This window comes from Saimiri boliviensis, chromosome 13 (genome assembly GCF_048565385.1).
Source record: "Saimiri boliviensis isolate mSaiBol1 chromosome 13, mSaiBol1.pri, whole genome shotgun sequence".
Taxonomy (NCBI): Eukaryota; Metazoa; Chordata; class Mammalia; order Primates; family Cebidae; genus Saimiri; species Saimiri boliviensis.
The window spans coordinates 7,491,181-7,512,153 of record NC_133461.1 but is presented as its reverse complement, the minus strand read 5'-3'; positions in this window follow the sequence as shown (position 1 = coordinate 7,512,153).

The following is a 20,973-nucleotide window of genomic DNA, read 5'->3' as shown; positions in this document are numbered from 1 at the left end:
AGTTGTTTGTAATAATCTCTGATGATGGTTTGGATTTCTGTGGAATCTGTGGTGATATCCCCTTTATCGTTTTTTATTGCATCAATTTGGTTATTCTCTCTTTTCTTTTTTATTAATCTGGCTAGTGGTCTGTCTATTTTGTTGATCTTTTCAAAAAACCAGCTCCTGGATTTATTGATTTTTTGAAGAGTTTTTTGTGTCTCTATTTCCTTCAGTTCTGCTCTGATCTTAGTTATTTCCTGTCTTCTGCTAGGTTTTGAGTTTTTTTGATCTTGCTCCTCTAGCTCTTTCAATTTTGATGATAGGGTGTCAATTTTCGATCTCTCCTTTCTTCTCATGTGAGCACTCATTGCTATATATTTTCCTCTAGAGACTGCTTTAAATGTGTCCCAGAGATTCTGGTATGTTGTGTCTTCGTTCTCATTGGTTTCAAAGAACATCTTTATTTCTGCCTTCATTTCATTGTTTATCCAGTCAACATTCAAGAGCCAGTGTTCAGTTTCCATGAAGCTGTGCGGTTCTGAGTTAGTTTCTGCATTCTGAGTTCTAACTCGATTGCACTGTGGTCTGAGAGACTGTTTGTTATGATTTCTGTTCTTTTGCATTTGCTGAGGAGTGATTTATTGCCAATTATGTGGTCAATTTTAGAGTAGGTGTGATATGGTGCTGAGAAGAATGTATATTCTGTGGATTTGGGGTGGAGAGTTCTGTAAATGTCTATTAGGTTTGCTCGTTCCAGGTCTGTGTTCAGGTCCTGGATATCCTTGTTGATTTTCTGTCTGGTTGATCTGTCTAATATTGACAATGGGGTGTTAAAGTCTCCCACTATTATTGTGTGGGAGTCTAAGTCTCTTTGTAAGTCATTAAGAACTTGCCTTATGTATCTGGGTGCTCCTGTATTGGGTGCATATATATTTAGGATCGTTAGCTCTTCTTGTTGCAGTGATCCTTTTACCATTATGTAATGTCCTTCTTTGTCTCTTTTGATCTTTGTTGCTTTAAAGTCTATTTTATCAGAGATGAGAATTGCAACTCCTGCCTTTTTTTGCTCTCCATTTGCTTGGTAGATCTTCCTCCATCCCTTTATTTTGAGCCTTTGTGTATCCTTGCATGTAAGATGGGTTTCCTGGATACAGCACACTGATGGGTTTTGGCTTTTTATCCAATTTGCCAGTCTGTGTCTTTTGATTGGGGCATTTAGTCCATTGACATTTAGGGATAGTATTGTTATGTGTGAATTTGATGCTGTCATTTTGATGCTACCTGGCTGTTTTGTTGGTTAGTTGATGCAGATTCTTGATTGTGTTGCTGCTTTTTTACCATTTGGTGTGTTTTTGGAGTGGCTGGTACTGGTTGTTCCTTTATATGTGTAGAGCCTCTTTCAGGAGTTCTTGTAGAGCAGGTTTGGTGGTGATGAAATCTCTGAGTGCTTGCTTGTTCACAAAGGATTTTATTTTTCCTTCACTTATGAAGCTGAGTTTGGCTGGATAGGAGATTCTGGGTTGAAAGTTCTTTTCTTTAAGGATGTTGAATATTGGCCCCCAGTCTCTTCTGGCTTGTAGGGTTTCTGCTGAGAGATCTGCTGTGAGTCTAATGGGCTTCCCTTTGTGGGTAACCCGACCTTTCTCTCTGGCTGCCCTTAGAATTTTCTCTTTCATTTCAACCCTGGTGAATCTGATGATTATGTGCCTTGGGGTTGCTCTTCTTGAGGAATATCTCTGTGGTGTTCTCTGTATTTCCTGGATTTGAATATTGGTCTGCCTTGCTAGGTTGGGGAAGTTTTCCTGGATAATATCCTGAAGAGTATTTTCCAGCTTGGATTCATTCTCTTCATCACATTCAGGTACACCTATCAGACGTAGATTAGGTCTTTTCACATAGTCCCACATTTCTTGAAGATTTTGTTCATTCCTTTTTGCGCTTTTTTCTCTGTTCTTGCCTTCTCTTTTTATTTCATTGAGTTGGTCTTCGACCTCTGATATCCTTTCTTCTGCTTGGTCAATTCGGCTGTTGAAGCTTGTGCATGCTTCACGAAGTTCTCGTGTTGCGTTTTTCAGCTCCATCAATTCACTTATTCTCCTCTCTATGCTGTCCATTCTCGTCAGCAGTTTGTCCAATCTTTTTTCAAGGTTCCTATTTTCTTTGCGATGGGTTAGAACATGTTCTTTTAGCTCATTGTAGTTTCTTACTACCCATCTTCTGAAGTCTGATTCTGTCATTTCATCACCCTCCTTCTCCATCCGGTCTGGTTCCCTTGCTGGTGAGGAGTTGTGATCACTTTTAGGAGGAGAGGTGTTCTGGTTTCGGGAGTTTTCATCCTTTTTACGCTGGTTTCTACCCATTTTTGTGGGTTTATCCACCTGTTGTCTGTCTCTGTCCCAGGGAGTTGGAGCTTTATGAGTTTCCGTTGCACTACTGCCTTTTTTGATTTTTTTTTTCAGGTCGGACCCGCCCAGCTAGCAGCACGCCTAGCCTCTGCCTGCCCGCAGGGGCTTTGCTGAGCTGCTGTGGGCTCCGCCCAGCTGCCCTGAGCTCTTCCCTGTAGTCCTTTTTATATGGGCGTAGTTAGAACTGTCTGGGCAATGGTGGCCCCGCCTCTGTTATCGCTTCATTTCTTTATACTGTATGCTTTGTAAAAACAGATATTTTATTTGGTTATTAATCACTTTATACCCAGGCCCCTGCAGACTATCTGGAAGATAGGAAGTATGACTCAAACAGACTAAAAATTGATAAATGCATTAATTAATCATTTTAAAACGACTCAATTCTAAAAGATTTTGTATCCAAAAAAAAAAAAAAATCTGTAAATTACTATTTTGTTGCTGAAACAGCTCTTCCCTGGAGGGCTTAAGCTTCAGCATAAAATGGATTGATTCTTATGTTAAGTCCTCATTTCTTCTAAAAAAGACATTGAAAGCACCAGTCAATGCTTAGGAAACTGTTCCAGTATATTTGCATGAAAGTGCCCAGAGCAGAGGAAAGCACAGTGATATTATTTTCATACTGATACAGCTAGGGAAAAAAAAAAAAGAATATTTAAGCTGTTATGATTGGTCTTTCCTTCAGAGCCCTGCAGCAGATTTTTTTTTTTTAAAGAAACATAGAAAAGCAGTAAAAAGAATTGAGATTAGGATCCAGACTGTAATACTGTGAGGGAAAAAAAAATCAAAAGCCTCATATGAAAGAAGAAATATCTAACAGTAGCTTTAATCTTAGAAGTCTCCAAACCAGCTTCAACGTGGAGTGCCAGCGTGTTACAGGTGCACTCCACATGAGCAGGTGAGCAAAATAAAGAGGCTGTCAGGCTGTGATGAATTCCTGTCCATGATGCATTCATCCCAAGGTGCCCTTCTGCATCTGGTGTATATCTCAGTGCATGTAATTTTTTAGCTGATAATTTTCAAGAACATAAAAGATCTCAGAACCAAAAGAGGCTGTAAGATAGTCTACAAGCCTAATGAGGCTGCTTAAGCAATGGATAGAAAAGATGTATTAAGGAAGAATTGTTGCTTACCAAAGAAATAGATACATGCATTCTGATTTCATTATTCCTAAAGATGCTATCATAGGTCATTAGAATTATTTGGGCCACAATTTAAAAAAAAAAAAAAACCCTCAAAGCCAATGGTAAATGGAGAGTTTAATGAATTCATTAAATGTAATATTTTTCAATTAAAATAATATAGATTGTGTTAACTTGATATCTAGTAAAACTGTTATATAACATGGTATGAGGTAGGTAGTTATAGTCCTAAGAGACAAATGCAAAACTAAATGCATATTTCTTCCTTCTCTGCATTTTGAAAGCTAGCTGAAATGTAATTATCACACAGATACCTTTGTTATGTTTTTAAATTGTTTCTATGTTTACATATATATCAAAACAGAAATGACTATGGCTATAGCAATGAATTGAAAAATAAAAACGTATTTTCAAAGTTTAAGTGTGCTAATGCGGTCTAATAACAAGGAATTGTTTATTTAGTTGCTCGTGCAACAAGATGATGACAAGAAGAAATGCTCCTGAATGCTGGAAAATCGCACACATCATGTTGAGGAAAATCTTGGAAAATTCAACAGTTTTAGAAAGGGGTGTTTTGGATTTTAAAATATGTCACAATAAAAACATTTACCAAACTGTATCAGTTTTCCGTCACTAACATAACAAATTGCTGCAAACTTAGTGACTTAAAAGAAAACAAATTGTCGTCTTGCCGTCTCAAGTTCAGAATCTAAAATGCGTCCCACTGGGCTAACATCTAGCATATGCAGTGCTGTGTTCCTTTATACAAGCTCCTCTAGGAGAGTTTAGTTTCCTTCTCCTTATCAGTTTCTAAGTGACCTCATTCCTTGGCTCATGACAACCTCCACCTTAAGCTAGCAATTCTTCTTCTAAATTTATTATTATTTTTTATTTGCATACATTTATGGGGTACAATCGCCATTTTGTTACATGGATATAATGCATAGAACCTTTCAGAGTACCCATCAGCGGAATAACATACGTTGTACACATCAAGTAATTTCTCATCATCGACTCCTTTTCAACCCCCACTTTCCTAGGGTCCTTTGTCTATCATTCCACACCGTATGTCCATGTGTACACACAAATTAGCTCCCACTTGTGAGAACATGCAATATTTGTCTGTGTCTAACTTGTTTTATTTAAAATAATGACCTTCAGTTTAATTAATATTGCTGCAAATACATGATTTCATTATTTTTAACAGCTGAATAGTACTCCATTGTGAGTATATACCACATTTTTAATCCAGTCATCTGTTTCTAGACACTTACGTTAATTCCCTCTCTTTGCTATTGTGAATAGTACTGTGATAAACACTTGGGTATAGGTATCTTTTTGATATTATGATTGCTTTTAGTTTCTTGTGGGTAGATACTTAGTAGTGAGATTTTCACATCAGATAGTAGTTCTGTTTTTATTTCTTTGAAAAATCTCCATACTATTTTCCATAGAGGTTATACTGACTTACATTCCCATCAACCGTGTTTAGAGTTCCCTATTATATCTCATTGTGGTTTTAGTGTACATTTTGCTGATTATTAGTGATGTTGGGCAATTTTATATGCCTGGTGGCCATTTGTATGTCTTGTTTTGAAAAACATCTATGCATGTTTTTTGCCCTCTTTTTAATGGGATTATGTGTTTCACTGTTGGTTTTGAGTTGTTTCTGACCTTTCTTATGATGCCACACTTCTCTCTGACTCTCTACTTTCCTACCACCATCTTTCAAATTTAAGGAATCTTGCAATTCCACTGGACACACCTAGATAATCCAGAATAATCTTCCTACTTTAAGGTCAGCTGATTGGTAACCTTTATTTCATATGCGACCTTAATTCCTCCTTGTTATGTGGCATGACATCTTCCCAAGTTCTGGGGATTAGGAGGCAGAGGTCTTTCAGAGGCTATTCGTTCTACTTGCCATCCAGGAATTTCTTATTCTAAAACAGATAATCTGCGTAAGTATTTTGTGCTCTTCCAGGACATGCTTAGCAGGGCCATTGTATCTGCGGAAATTTTTAATACACTTCTCTAGGTCTTGATGCTGTGAACTTTGTGGTCAGGGCCAAAGACATCACAACATAAATGACACATTTCTGTTTTTGTTGTTTAATGGAGATCATGAGTTGAAACTTCATCCTCACCTTAAAAAAAAAATTATTTAACATTTTTTGCATAGTACGAAACAATCAGACCAAATCATAACAATGATGAGCATCATAACAATATATCATCATTAATTTTCCTGTAACCATTTATGAGGAGAGTACTGAAATTTAATTCTACGTTAAAAAAAAAATTTTAGATTTACAATAATGATAAATATAATTATACATTTTTTTAAAAATCAAGATAGTATTGAAAAATTTAATTCAGCATGATGGTCTTCTAAGTTAACTACCTACATACAGTCTTTCTACTAAAACAGCATTCTTCATTCCACAACCATCAGTTGAGTGCCCACCATTCTTGAGGCACTAGTTTAAACCAGTGGAATTGCAAGAGTCTTTAAATTTGAAAGATGGTGGCAGGACAGTAGAGAGGCAAAGAGAAATGTGTCATTGGAAAAAAAGTCAGCAGTCCCTTCGTTTCTATAGGATGAGAGCATGGTCTCTGATAGGGTGTGATATATAGCACGCTGCATACTGGGTCCCAACTTACGTGTGCAGCCATATTCCTCTTTGTACACAGTATTCACTTCTCTCCCACATCCATTCTAATCTGCCTTGACATTCTCTTCTCTGCACCTAGGTCAATTTCATTTATGAAGAAACATTAGTATCAAATCTCACAGACCCCAAAGGCATCTCTTGTCAATAAAGCTTGAATAAATATTTTTAAATCTGTTAACTAAAGTCTGTAAAATATTAAATACTTATCAGTCTTGTGAACTTCTGTATGGCTGTTATGCTCTATTATTTTAACTATATTTTTGTATAGAGACTTTAGTCATATCATGTATTAACTATTTGATTTTATATTTCTTGTAGACAGGAGTCATGTCTGCTACATCTCTGTCTCCATCATGTCTCTCAACATAGTGGTTTTCTAATGAATTTGCTCCTGTAATTTGGTGAGTTACATAGAGCCATGGGAGACATCATTTATCATTTGTTTCAGAAAAGCTTCAGCCAAATCAAATAATTGGTATTATAACTTCATTGGAAAATTCATTTGCACAAAATTGAACATCTTTTACCATTTCCTACAGCTACAATTTTATTTTTAATGGTTTTTCTGAACAGATATAATGATGCCAATATTCTTAAGAAACTATTATCCATAGAAGGGAAAATGCCATAATAAGTAAGTCCCTAAGATGGCACCAAGCTAATGAAATAAAGCACTACCAAGTGGAACCATTGCTTACATAATATACGTGACATTATTTAAGTCTTAAAACAGTAATACAGAAAAACCTAGGAGACTAAAGAAGTTTACATAAATCTGGAAAGATCTAACTAGAAATAACTATTTTTGCAACAAATTTTAAGTTTTATAATCAGACAGGGTTACTTGAAAGGGTCTTATTAACTTCCCAAAGGAGGCTAAATTATAATACATTACATCATAGTTCTTTGATCTTCACTTTGTGGATGTTGTAAACATCAAAAATAAAAGTTTATGCAAAGTTTCTTCTTCCAAGAATACTTGATCAATCCCAAATTTAATAAATAAATTTTGAGGACACAATATACCAGCGTTAACTACTTTCTTTCTTAAAGCATGTTTATGTTGTATGTTAAATAAGCCTGCAAATCAACATGAACCTTATCTTCATGATCTCAATCCAAAAATAATTTTAATTAACACCAATAAAGTAAAATTATTTTTTCCAAATTATCTATCATGCAGCTATTTTGTCTTCAACATGGTTAGTGGTTACAGTTGGACAGAATTATACTGATAATACTACGACTAACAATGTCATCACATACTGTGCCTTACACACAGTATTATTTCATCGCAATGAGAGGAATATTAGATTCTCAACACCTACGTGGAGCAAAATATAAAGAAGAGTACAATTTTAAGCTCCAATGAAATGTAATTTTTTCTTTCCAGTAAAAATAATTTAGCAGTTTTATTCTTTTAATGTCTATGATACCTATGTACAGTTACAGATGAACTGGTTTACATTAAAATGAAAATTAAAATACGAAGCACAAAATATGAAATCAGAAATACTCCATTTTTACAAGGTGTAGTTGGCTCCATATTCTGACAATTGCGGTCCCAGTAATCGTTGTTCAGTTTCCAGAGTCTCATACTATTTGCTAAAATAAATACCCATGTCTTTCTTCAAGATGACAGTCCCCTGAATAACCCTAGATTGTTAGAAAACCTGTAGACAATAATGGAATTATTCTCTTTGCTACTAGTGCTTATTCTTTAACTAAAGGTAAACAAATTGTCAATACATGATTTTTTTTCTATAGTACATAAGTTCTACCCAGAAAATATAAGGTCTAAAGGTAGAAACACAGAAAATAAAGAAACTTACTACTACCTCTTATAAATATTTTTCCCCTAGACTCCCACACATTTCATAATTTTTGATAGTTTGTATTCATCTCTTTCTTCATCTTCTGATACATGCACAGGTTACAGAAAAATGTAATCATGAAATATCAATGATGCTACTAAATCCAAGCTTATCAGATTTTCTTCTATCTGATCTTCCATAGTTACATCTGACTACAAGGTCATTGTGCTAAATTACATTTCATTTTGAGTTACCAGGAGTATTTAAGTATTAAATTAATTTTAAAACACATTTTCAAATGGCCTCAATATGGGGCATTTTGAGCAGCCCTTTATCAAGTAAATTAAGCCACAACGTGCATATATAATCCACTTATACCTGTTCATCCATGAATATGACTAATAATCTCCTTTGAATTAAGTGACAACAAATGAACTGCCTGACCATCTTCTCTTTTTTTTTTTTTTTTTTTTTTTTTGAGAAGGAGTTTCGCTCTTGTTACCCAGGCTGGAGTGCAATGGCACAATCTCAGCTCAAAACAACCTCCACCTCCTGGGTTCAGGCAATTCTCCTGCCTCAGCCTCCTTAGCAGCTGGGATTACAGGCATGCGCCACCATGCCCAGCTAATTTTTTTGTATTTTTAGTAGAGACGGGGTTTCACCATGTTGATTAGGATGGTCTCGATCTCTTGACCTCGTGATCCACCAGCCTCGGCCTCCCAAAGTGCTGGGATTACAGGCGTGAGACACCACGCCCGATCCATCTTTTCATGTTACTATTGGAGCAGCAAAATCATTCTGTAAATAGAAAACTTTAGAAATTTATGTATTTAGATGATGGATAATTTGAGGTAACTGTTCTATTATTTCATCTGCAAAATCACTTGACTTAAGCATGAATAATACATGAGCTACAGACTCCTCAAGTCATGTATTGTGAGATCAACAATCACGCTACTAAATTTACTGTCCTGTGATCTGAATAAACAAATAAACATTAAAGTGTAAGTGATACCTGAATCAATTTGCAGTCTTGGCCTTTAAGACCCACCATAATGTATCAGGATAATTGTCACCTTTGCCCAGCGTTTTCCTTTCCAAGTTACCACTAAAAGTGTATTGTGGAAGCAGGTGCCTGTTTGTAAATTGACTTTCCAATTTTTGAAATGTGTTGAACCCAACTTATTAACAATTTTTCTCAAGCAAGAAAAACTGTACGGTGTCTAATAAAAGTACGTGTACTAGAGAAGAAAAAGACAAAATATATTTTTAAAATGTTTAACTTTCTTACTTCCATTCATTTAGCTAAACCATTTTGATGAGTAAAATAATCCGATACATGGAGCACTTACTACCTGCCAGGCCCCAGTGCTCTAGCAGCTTTAATCTTCACCATATGCTTTATGAGAGGAAATATTATTACCATCTTACAAAATAAACATCAATGCTTAAAAAGCTTAAATTAGTTAAAGCCGGTTATTGGCAGAACTCAGACTGGAGTTCAAACAGTCTAAGTAGCAAGGTGGTCATATTGGTTTGCTAGGGTTTATTAGGGCTTCCGTAAGAAAACATCATAGACTGTGCGGACATAAAGAAGAGTGAGTCCATGTCCTTTGCAGGGACATGAATGAAGCTGGAAACCATCATTCTCAGCAAACTAACACAGGAACAGAAAACCAAACACTGCATGTCCTCACTCTTAAGTGGGAGTTGAACAATGAGAACACATGGACACAGGGAGGGGAACATCACACACCTGGGCCTGTTGAGGGGTTGGGGGCAAGGAGAGGGAGAGCATCAAGACAAATACGTAATGCATGCAAAGATTAAAACCTAAATGATGGGTTGATAGGTACAGCAAACCATCATGGCACATGTATACGTATGAAGCAAACCTGTATGTTCTGCAAATGTATCCCAGAACTTAAAGTAAAATAAAAAATAAAAATAAACAAAATAAAATATGTAACCAGGGGAAAGAAAGAGAGAAAGAGAAAGGAAGAAAAAGAAAGAAAGGGAGAGAGAAAAAGAGAGAAAGAAAGAAAGAAAGAAAGAAAGAAAGAAAGAAAGAAAGAGAGAGAGAAAGAAAGAAGAAAGAAAAAGAAAAAGAAAGAAAGAAAGGAAAGAAAGAAAGAAGAAGAGAAAAAGAAAGAAAGAAAAAAGAAGAGAAAGAAGGAAAGAAAGAAAGGAAAGATGGAAGGAAACTACCATAGACTGGGATGGCTTACGAAAAAAGATTATTTTCTCATAGTTCTGGAAGCTGGAAGTTCAAGACTAAGGTGCCTGTAGGACTGGTTTCTCCTGTAGCCTCTCTCCTTGGCTTATAGTTGGCAACCTTTTTGCACAAGGTTACCAACGCAGTCACACTGTTTAGTCAATTCCCCACGAATTGACTAAAGTTTAGAAACGCACGAAAAGATCACTGATGTGTCTTCCTCTTCTTACAAATACACCAGTCACATTCATCACCCTAAAGATTCTGTGGCTAAATGCAGTCACATTGAGAAAAATAAGTGTCAAAAAATGAGTTGTGGGGATACAGTTCCATCTAAAACAGGGGTGTCCTTTCCACTCTGCTGAAGCACCAAGTTATGGACCGAGTGGTTACTTGTTCCTCACACCACGTGTGCACCAGGAGTTTCAGATCTGCAGTGCACTAAGCATGTCCTGTCATCCGCTTGATCAGCATCTGACTGCAGCGCAGCAGTACCCACACTAACAAAGACAGAGAAAACGTCACGTGCTCTGACCTTCCACAGATTCATAGAATGGTTGAACTGGAGGGTCGAGGTTGTAACAATGTCCTGAAACGGGCTTCCAACATTTGCGGTGCTTAGATGGACCCGGGAAACCTTTATTTATGGCTGAGAGTTAAGACTGTATTTCCTTATCCGGCTCTTTGGTTCAATAGGATGGATGAGGACATCTTTCAGTTGCTCCTAAAGTTGATTCTGTCACTGCTGGTATGTTAAAGAAATGCTGCATTGATAGAAGTAATAGAGATACTGCATTTGCAATAATTCATGGCTGGTAAGCTATTTCCATTGTCTCTTAATCTGTTGAATTTTCTTTGCCACACTACACGTTCTGAAAGCCCCTGCTGGTTTTTGCTAGTTAAATCCAGAAGGCGGACCAGCACAGTGACAATGCTCCCCACAAATGCACTAAAGTGTAAACACGTTTCTTTCTCATATTGGCCCCTGACCGCCCTTTTCTTAGAGTGTTTGCTTTAGAAAAGTAATTACAATTTGTAATTGCAAATTCTTTCTCTGCCCTTTTGAAACGCATATACCTCTTCTTAAAAGACTATTACCGGTTTTACGCCCCAGGAAATGTATTTCTCAAGGGTCTGGGAAGCATCTCTTTGAAACGTAAGCACGAAGGAAAATAGCACCCCTGGCTCTGTGTCTCTAAAAGAGTACAGAGGAACCTAACTTCAGTGGGAACCTCCATCCAAGTTGTAAAACTACCTCTTTCATGAAGACATGAAGACTTAGACTTTTACTTTGGTTAAGGCCCATTAGAAAACACAAGGCCTCCGATTGCCACCCTTCCAAGTTCCTGAAAATGCTCGGGCCTCCTGATTCAGGTGAGTTGAATTTAATCTCTCTTATCTATTATGACAGTCTTGAATAAAGTCTTCCTTATCTGTGTAGCCCCGTCTGGTGATATATTCACGTTTATAAGGCTAAGAGGCTGATCATGGTCTTAGATATTAAAGTCAAGATATTGACTTCCCCCTCTAATCAACAACCAAATAGTTAGGTGCCAAGAGGGACGGCTCTGCAGTGCAGACTTGGGGAATAAAAGGATTTCTATCCCAGCCTGAGGAAAAAAACATCATTTCTGCTGTTTTCCATTACGCCTAAAACATAATAAATGTTCACTTAAATTAGGATTTTAACATGATTGTTGACTGCCATACTTTTTTTCTTTTAAACCATCAGTTTGATGAATTTCCATTCATTGTTCTTCTTAATTCATGTTAGTAAAAAAAAAAAAAAAAAGCAGATGAGAAACTGAGAAACCCTGTCAGGAAGGACATTGAGAGTCTGTGCAAAGCACTCTATCAATTTAATTTCGGGTGAAATATGGGAAAGCAGTATTATAAAGTACTAGGGAATGTTTGGGCAAATACTGGTAGATAATTGAGGAGAATAGGCCACTACCATTAAAACCCCTAATACCAGTTTTATGCCTCAGGAAATGTTTTTCTGAAAGGCCTGGGAACCATCTCTTTGAAATGTAAACAGGAAGGAAAATAGTACCCTGGCTCTGGGTCTCCACAGGAGCCTAATTTAGAGAACAAATTTTTACAAGTTGGTTGCACAACGTGATAACAAGGATATAGTTGGAAAACTAGGGAATTAAAGTATTTATTGTTTCTACCAAAAGTTTTGTTATCTTATTGTGGAATGTTTGTTTATTATGAAATAGTCTTGATTGTTATTTTGATACCCAGAGCATTTGTAATATATATGGAATTGTTTATACCAAGACTTTCATATCTATCATTTTACCCTCACAAGAACCCTGTGAAGTTATCTTTTCACTTCCGTTTGCACATTATCAAGCTGGAGTGTGCAGCTTACACACTAATTACAAGACAGAGCCTGGATTCAAGAAAATGCTGGTTCCTTTGGCTCTGATGTGTGTATCAGTGGCAGGGTAGCACACTGCCTTCCTCCTCCTCTTACCTTTCACCACTATGAGGAATTTTCTTTTTTTTTTTTTTTTTTTTGAGACGGAGTTTCACTCTTGTTACCCAGGCTGGAGTGCAATGGCGCGATCTTGGCTCACCGCAACCTCCGCCTCCTGGGTTCAGGCAATTCTCCTGCCTCAGCCTCCTGAGTAGCTGGGATTACAGGCACGCGCCACCATGCCCAGCTAATTTTTTTGTATTTTTAGTAGAGACGGGGTTTCACCATGTTGACCAGGATGGTCTCGATCTCTTGACCTCGTGATCCACCCACCTCGGCCTCCCAAAGTTCTGGGATTACAGGCTTGAGCCACCGCGCCCGGCGAGGAATTTTCAAATGAATTTCTTGTATCATTAGCACTAACAGCAATTTTGTGAGACAGATTTATATGCATTTTTATACATATAAATTAAGAATCAGGGAAGTTTACAATTATCTGCATTTTTATACATATAAATTAAGAATCAGAGAAGTTGGGTAATTTTCCAAAAGTGATAAATGTGAAAACTGAGAGTGTATTCATCAGGCTTAAATCTAGGTTTGAGACAAAACTTAAAAAGTTTGGCAAAGTCTTGTAGGATAGCCAGGAAACCTGAATCATTGTCAGGCTAATCTGGAAATGAAATGCCTGGTGATCTCTTTCAAAAAAAGAAACTTAAATAGAAGAAATTTAAGAGGTCTGTATTATTTCCCTGTGCTATAATTTACTTATTATAATTTAAATTTAATAACTACCTATCAAGAAAACAGAGAAAATGTGGTCACTAAAAGGCGTAATTTCTATAGTTTGTTTTACTTTTAATGATAAATAACTTCACCTCCAAAATTAATTAACCTGTATTGCGCAGAGAAGGATTTTTTCTTAATCAGTTGAAATGTTGTAAGTCAAAGAAGACAAAATGTTTTAAAAAACAAACAATAAGTTTATTCATGTCCTGAAAAATAATTATAATTGTTGCAATACTCTATGAAAAACTTTACTACAAAACATTAAGAAAAAATGCAAAAGCAGTGAGATATTTAAATGTACTATGTTTACTTGGTGGTCAGCATCTTGGTTGTGACACATTTATTGAAAATAAAATACATCCACCCCTTTCTCTACAGAGTCAAATCTACATCAGATAAAATGATTAGAAATGTAAATATTGATTAGTTTTTTTAACCTACTAAGAATACAAAAGCATTCATGAAAATAAAGCAATTATAGTTCATTAACTCTGTAAACACTTTACTGTGTAATTAGAAACATATTTACTATGAGTTACTTTCATGTCTCAGACCTATTTTAACTCTGGGCACCAAATGACATAGCAAAGTATAATTTAACACATTTAACTCAAGAATGGGAAGCGGAAGAAAGAGATGCCTAAAATCTCAAAGGGATCAATTCATTATTTTCATCAGTAGTCATTTCTTTTTTAACTGTCATTTTGGTTCTACGTCCCATCCAGCTATCAAGCCAATTCTAATGGTTTTCCTAACCTTAAATGCTAATGGCGTGATCTTGTAAGTCTTATTTATACTCTCTATCTCCACTTCCTTATCTCACATTTTTTATTGTAATCAGTATCCTTAGATTTTTGCTCCTATTATTCCGCTAAAACAGTGTTTCTAGTCAAATGTTATGGTCAAGTCTCTGTCTCTATGGTATTAGACACTCAATCCTTGTGTATGATCGATTATACCTCCTTCTTAAAATCTTTCATTGGCCTCTGTCGACACTATCTTATTGTGGTCTTCCTCCTATCACCCTTGTCTCTCCTTCTCAGTCTCCTTTTCTAGCTTGTCCTCCTGACTTCTAAATAACAAGGGTCAGGAGGATGAGCCACACACAGAGAGACACACACATATATATGTAGATGAGTATTCATCTATATTTATCCATTTATTCATCTATATAAAACAGTCATCTATATTGATTCTCTAGGCAATAGAATATTCATCTACAGAAAATATTCTTCTGTATTTCTTCTCTAGACAATCTCATTGCGTTCTAGTTTTACACACTATCATCCACTGATGACACTCTGCTGTCCAGGTTGAAGTGTAGTCATGCAAATATGTCTCACTACATATTTAAACTGCTGGGCTCAAGCCATCGATTTTCCCACTTCTGCCTCCCAAGTAGCTGTGTAGCTGGGACTACAAGGCGAATACCCACTTTTTTTTTTTTTTTTGGAGACAGGGTCCCACCATGTTGACCAGACTGGGATACTAAACTTGCCTGCAGTTCCTGATTTCTTTCATGAGTCTTAGGTAGGTTTCCATATCTTACCATCTACTCAATACTTCCACAGGTACTTTTCAAAGGCACTTGATATTTAGTATGTGTAAGGCACATTGCTAAATCCTCTTACTCCACTGTGGATGGGCTTGCTCTACAAACAGTATGATATAGTTTGGCTGTGTCTCCATCCAAATCTCATCTTGAAATCCAATCCCCTTCATCCCCACATGTCAAGGGCGGGACCTGGTGGGAGGGGATTGAATCATGAGGGCAGTTTTCCTCATGCTGTTCTTCTGATAGTGAGCAAGTTCTCACAAGATCTGATGGTGTATTATAAGTGTTTAACGGTTCCTTCACATCTGCTTCCACTTCCATCATGATTGTAAGTGTTCTGAGGCCTCTCCAGCCATGCAAAACTCTGACTCCATTAAAATTCTTTTCTTTAGAAATTATCCAGTCTTGGGCAGTTCTTTATAGCAGTGTGAGAACAGACTAATACACAATATGATGTTTTTCTGGTATGCTATTCTCTTCTGAGCTATGAAGCCTGAGAAAGTAAAATTTAGCTTGCCAATTCTTCCTCACAGTCCAGTTTTCTTACATAATGTAAGACCTGCCAATCAAATATATATGTGCAAAGCTTAGATTGGGAGTGGAGTCATTTGAAGCATAAACTGGTATGCTCTATAGTCATAATCAAAAGAATGCTTTAGCAATAAGCGCATCAGTAGCTTTCTCAGTCATGGCAGGGGACATGTGATTCTAAGGGTGGGAACTTTCCTGGGAAGCTCAACACAAAGCCAGTTCTCAAGTCCTTCCAAAGACCTTGTCAGCTGTCTTATACAATTATTAATTTCCCAATTGCATGAACTAGCCAGAATACTTTCTGTTGACTACAACTAAATTCCAACCCTCACGTTTCTGAAGCATCCTCCTCCAACAGGCTTCTGATTGGCATCATCCTCCTCCCACGTGCAAAGAACAAAGCTCTTGTCGTCATCCCAGTGTCCCTCTCAAGCCCATGCCAACCCATCAATGCTCTGCCTAAACACCTTCACTGTCCACACCAGTCCCACTGTCGCTTCTTGCCATTTAACCAGTCTCCCTGTTTCCACTCTGCCACTTAAAGTTCATAGGTTACCCAGACTGATCTTCGAAAGACGTAAGTCAGTTTACGCCACTCCCTTGGTCATATGCCCCTGTGAATTCACATCACACTCTCAACAGAATCCAACCTCCTTAACCTAGCTCACAAAGCTCCACAAAATGCAGCCCCCATCTACTTCTCTGACCTCATCTCCTGCCCTCTGCCCTAGATTCTGTCTCTTACATACACCAAGCCTGGCCCATCTCAGAGACTTCACAGTTGCTGCTCCCTCTGCCTGTTTTAGGAGTTTTACCTCTCAATCAATTTCAGGTGATTGGCAATTTCACAGTATTTCGATCTCTGCTTAGAAAGGCTTTCATAACCTTCTTTTTTAAATAGCAGCTCCTGTCACTGTTCCTTCACCATATATCACCTTACTCTGCCATATTTTTCTTCATCTGTCACTAAAGGAAGCACACCGATGCTTATTTGCTTATTTTTTTTTTCCTATTTCCCGTCTGTTCCATCAGGGAAGTGAGTAGCACCGCAGCAGAGGCGTGGCCTCTCTTCTTGGCACCTGGCCTCTAGCACATAGAACAATTTCTGCTTTTAGGAAGATTTCAGTGACTATCGCCTGAATAAATTATTGAGAAAATAAATGAAAGAATGATTATTTTAGTGGACCAAATAAGACATTCGTAACTAATTCCCAAAATAAAAACCAGCATCAACCTATCTCCTAGTAATTAAATAGCCTCGAAAACTTATGATGAATATTTGAAAAGCTATCTTAATTTCTTCTCACGATATAAACAGAAATGATATTTTTGAGATGATTCATATAACGTTGCAATTGTGTGTGTGTGTGTGTGTGTGTGTGTGTGTGTGTGTGTGTGTGTGTCAAAGGAAATGGAATAAGAATGAAAGGAAATGGAATAAGACATGTAACACTTAGACACCAGGCACTTAAAAGAACTTTCAAAACTCACATCAACAAAGAAGGAACGAGGGAATGGAGAGAAGGAGGGACACGTGGCAGACTCTGGAAGCAAGATTAAATACACTTCATGTGCTTCTCACACTGAGGTTACAAGTAACGAATGGCAGAATGACCTCCAAAAGCTGAAAGTTAAAAATGGGTTTCTGAGACATGACCATCTTCTGAATATACAGTAGTTGGAAAATGTTATATGTATCACTGGTCATGAAATGAAATATAATTTGTTTCTTTGCATACATATTAACGGCTCTCTCAGTAGTGCTACCATCCTCTTCAAAGGATTTGCAGTAGCAACTTTTATAAATGATTTTTAAACGAAAGGTTCCTTGCATAATTCCCACATGCAGCAGCATAGGTTGTATTAAATCCTCCTCATCTTCCCTTTCTTCTACTCTCTTTCATCTGTTTTCCACTTTTCTCTGTGATCATTGCTTTATTTTTCTTTCTGATCTAACCTTGAGGTGATTCGGTGGCTAGAATGAGAAATGATAGGAACTATAGTCAATGAAATAGACACTGAGATAAGATTGAAAGAATACGATCTTGCCAATTTCAATAATAATAATATATTTTATATATATCACCATTTATAATTTTCAGTACACTTTTAACATCCATCAGCTATTTTCCAGTCTGATTACCACCATTCCATCGAGTAACAAAGGTAAATATTATTAATTCTATATTATAGGATCAAAAACTTAGTTATTAGAAGATGCAATCATTGTTGTTCTAGGAAATGAGTGATTTAGAATAAGCTAGCCTGTAAGCCATTTCTTTGCTCACGCATGGATTTACATATATTTTCAGCTTTTAAAAAATTATTTTAAGTTTCTGGATACATGTTGTATTAGTCTGTTTTCACCCTGCTGATTAAAACATACTCGAAACTGAGCAACTTACAAAATAAAGAAGTTTAATCCAACTTCGAGTTCCACATGGCTGGGGAGGCCCCACCGTCATGGAGGAAGGCAAAGAGGAGCAAATCCCATTTTCCCTGGACAACGGCAGGCAAAGCGAGCTTGTGCCGGGCAACTCCCGTTTTTGAAACCGTCAGATCTCGTGAGACCCATTCACTATCACAGGAACAGCACAGAAAAGACCCATGCCAGTAATTCAGTAATCTCTCACTGAGTCCCTCCCACAACTTGTGGAAACTATGGGAGCTATGGGATGAGATTTGGGTGGAGATACAGAGTCAAACAATATCATGTGCAGGACCGGCAGGTCAGCTGCATAGGCAAATGTATGCCATGGTGGTTTGCTGCACCTATGAACCCATCACCGAGGTATTAAGTCCCACATGAATTAGCTATTTATCCTGATGCTCTCCCTCCCTGCACCCCACCAGCAGGCCCCAGTGGGTGTTGTCTCCCTCCGTGTGTCCACATGTTCTCAGCTCCCACTTATAAGTGAGAACATAATCGTATTTGGTTTTCTGTGCCTGTGTTACTTTGCTGAGGATAATGCTCCATCCATGTCCCTGCAAAGGGCATGGTCTTGCTCCTTTTTATGGCTACACAGAATTTCATGGTTCATATGTACCACATTTTCTTAGATTTCAAATTTAAGAATTTTAATCTGAGTTTTTTCCCTTTGTGAATCATAAAACAGTATAATTATTTATTTCAGAATAAGCCATTGCTTTTTCAAAATGCATTTAATCTTTTAAGAAACGCACAGATTTTGTGGTTTGGATTTGCATCTCCCTGGTGAAGAGTGAGTCATGTTCCTATTGGCGCTTTTTGTCTTCCTTGGAAAAATGTCTGCTGAGGTTCATTGCCCTCTTTGAATTGTATTACTTGTTTTTGCTATTGAGTTGCATGAGTTTCTTACATATTCTGTATATTAATCTCTTTTCAAATGTACAGTTCATAAATATTTTCTCCAATTTCAAAATTTGCTTCTTGATTTTGTTGTTTCGTTTACTGTGCAGAAGTTTTTTTTATTATTATTATTAATTTGATGTAGTTCCACTTGTTTATTTTTGCTTTTGTTGCCTGTGCCTTTCATGTCATATCTAAAATATCATTGCCAAGACCAATGTCAAGGAATTCTGGGACTATGTTTTGTCGTAAGATTCAGGTTTTACATTTAGGCCTTTAATCCATTTCAGGTTGCTTTTTCTGTTAGGAAGGCTATTAATTTTTTTAAAAAATTAGGTGTAGTGAAAATGTATAGAAAGGGGAATGCTTACACACTGTTGGAGGGATGATACATTGATATAGTCATTATAGGATAGCATAGCGATTTTTTTAAAAAATAGAAACAAAGCTACCATATGCTCTAGCATTCCTGCCTCTGGGTTTTTATCCAATGGAATGAAAACCAGGATCTGTAAGAGAGATCTGCACTCCACATTCACTGCAACATCAGTCAAAAGAGCCAAGACATGGAAACAACCTTAGTGTCCATTGATGGATGGATAAATAAAGAAAATGTGGTATGTACACATACCATGGACTAGTATTCAGCCTTAATACAACAGGAAATCCTGCTACTTGCATCAACATGGATAAACTTGGAGGACGTTATGCTAAGTGAAATAAGCCAGAAGAGAATAAACAAATATTTTATGATCTCACTTCTATATGGAATCTAAAATAGTCATACTCATAGAAGCAGAAAGTAAAATGGTGATTATCCGGGGTTGTGGGAGGAGAAATGGCAAGATGTTGGTCAGCATGCACTTCAGTTTATGCAAGATGGCAAAGTCCAGGGACCTAACGTAAAGCATTGTAACTGTCAGTAACAATACTGTACTGTATACTTGAAATCCACTAAGAGAGCAGATCATAAGTGTTCTCACTACAAAAAAACAAATGGTAGATATATGAGGTGACAGATATGAAAATTAGCTTAAATGTGGTGATTATTTCATCTATACCAAATCATCAAATTGTTTACCTTCAATTCACACAATAAAAATAATGCATATATCAAACTTTTGTTGGGAAGATTTTTTTTTAACTTAGAGAAGCAAGTCTATTGAAATACTAGGGCTTCCAAGGCATCATTAAAAGAATAGAGAGAATAAAATCCAACATTTTGACAGCTGGATAGTCTGTGAATCCCAGCGTGTGGCATCACTTCTTCTCCTGAGCCACGCCATTGCTCTCATCTCCTCTCACTGCCAAACCCTATTCTAACATCTGCCTTTATGTCTGATATAGTTTGGATATGTGCCCCATCCAAATCTCAAGTTGAATTGGAATCCCTAGTATTGGAGATGTGTGCTGGTGGGAGGTGGCTGATTGTGGGGAAAGATTTCTTAAGGATGGTTTAGCATCTCCCTCTTGGTACAGTACTCACAATAGTCAGTTCCTCTCATGACATCTGGCTGTTTAAAGGTGTGTGGCATCTTGCTCTCTCTCTCACTCACTCTTGCTTTCACTGTGTGACATGCAAACTCCCCCTTTGCCTTCTCCCATGATTGGAAGCTTCCAGAGGCCTCCCCAGGAGCAGATGCTGCTATGCTTCCTGTAAAGCCTGCAGAAGTATGAGGCCATTAAACTTTTTTTCTTACAAATTACCCAGAGTCAGGTATTTCTTTATACCAATGCACAAATGGACTAACAGATTGTTACTTTTCAGTTCATACTTTACTTAATGCTCAGATGTAGTTTTTTGTATTACCATGTTTTAGTTAGTTACTGAGTTACTGATGAGCAAATAATGCCCTAAAGAGATAGATAAGCCTGAATTTCTCAAATAAAACTTAAAAAAAGCCTTGGGAGGTGGCGTCAAATAAACTTCGCAGAGATTTCACTCCTGTCGTCTGCCTGAAAACTTCTTACAGTGAAACAAATTCTAAAGGAAACTGTTCTGAAAGGTTCACATTAGCAGGGACTTTCGTGGACTTGGCATATATGTAGATAATAGTACACAGATTTTCAGACCTACTCAAAGATTGCCAGATCCTCCTGGCAAGCAGATCTCTG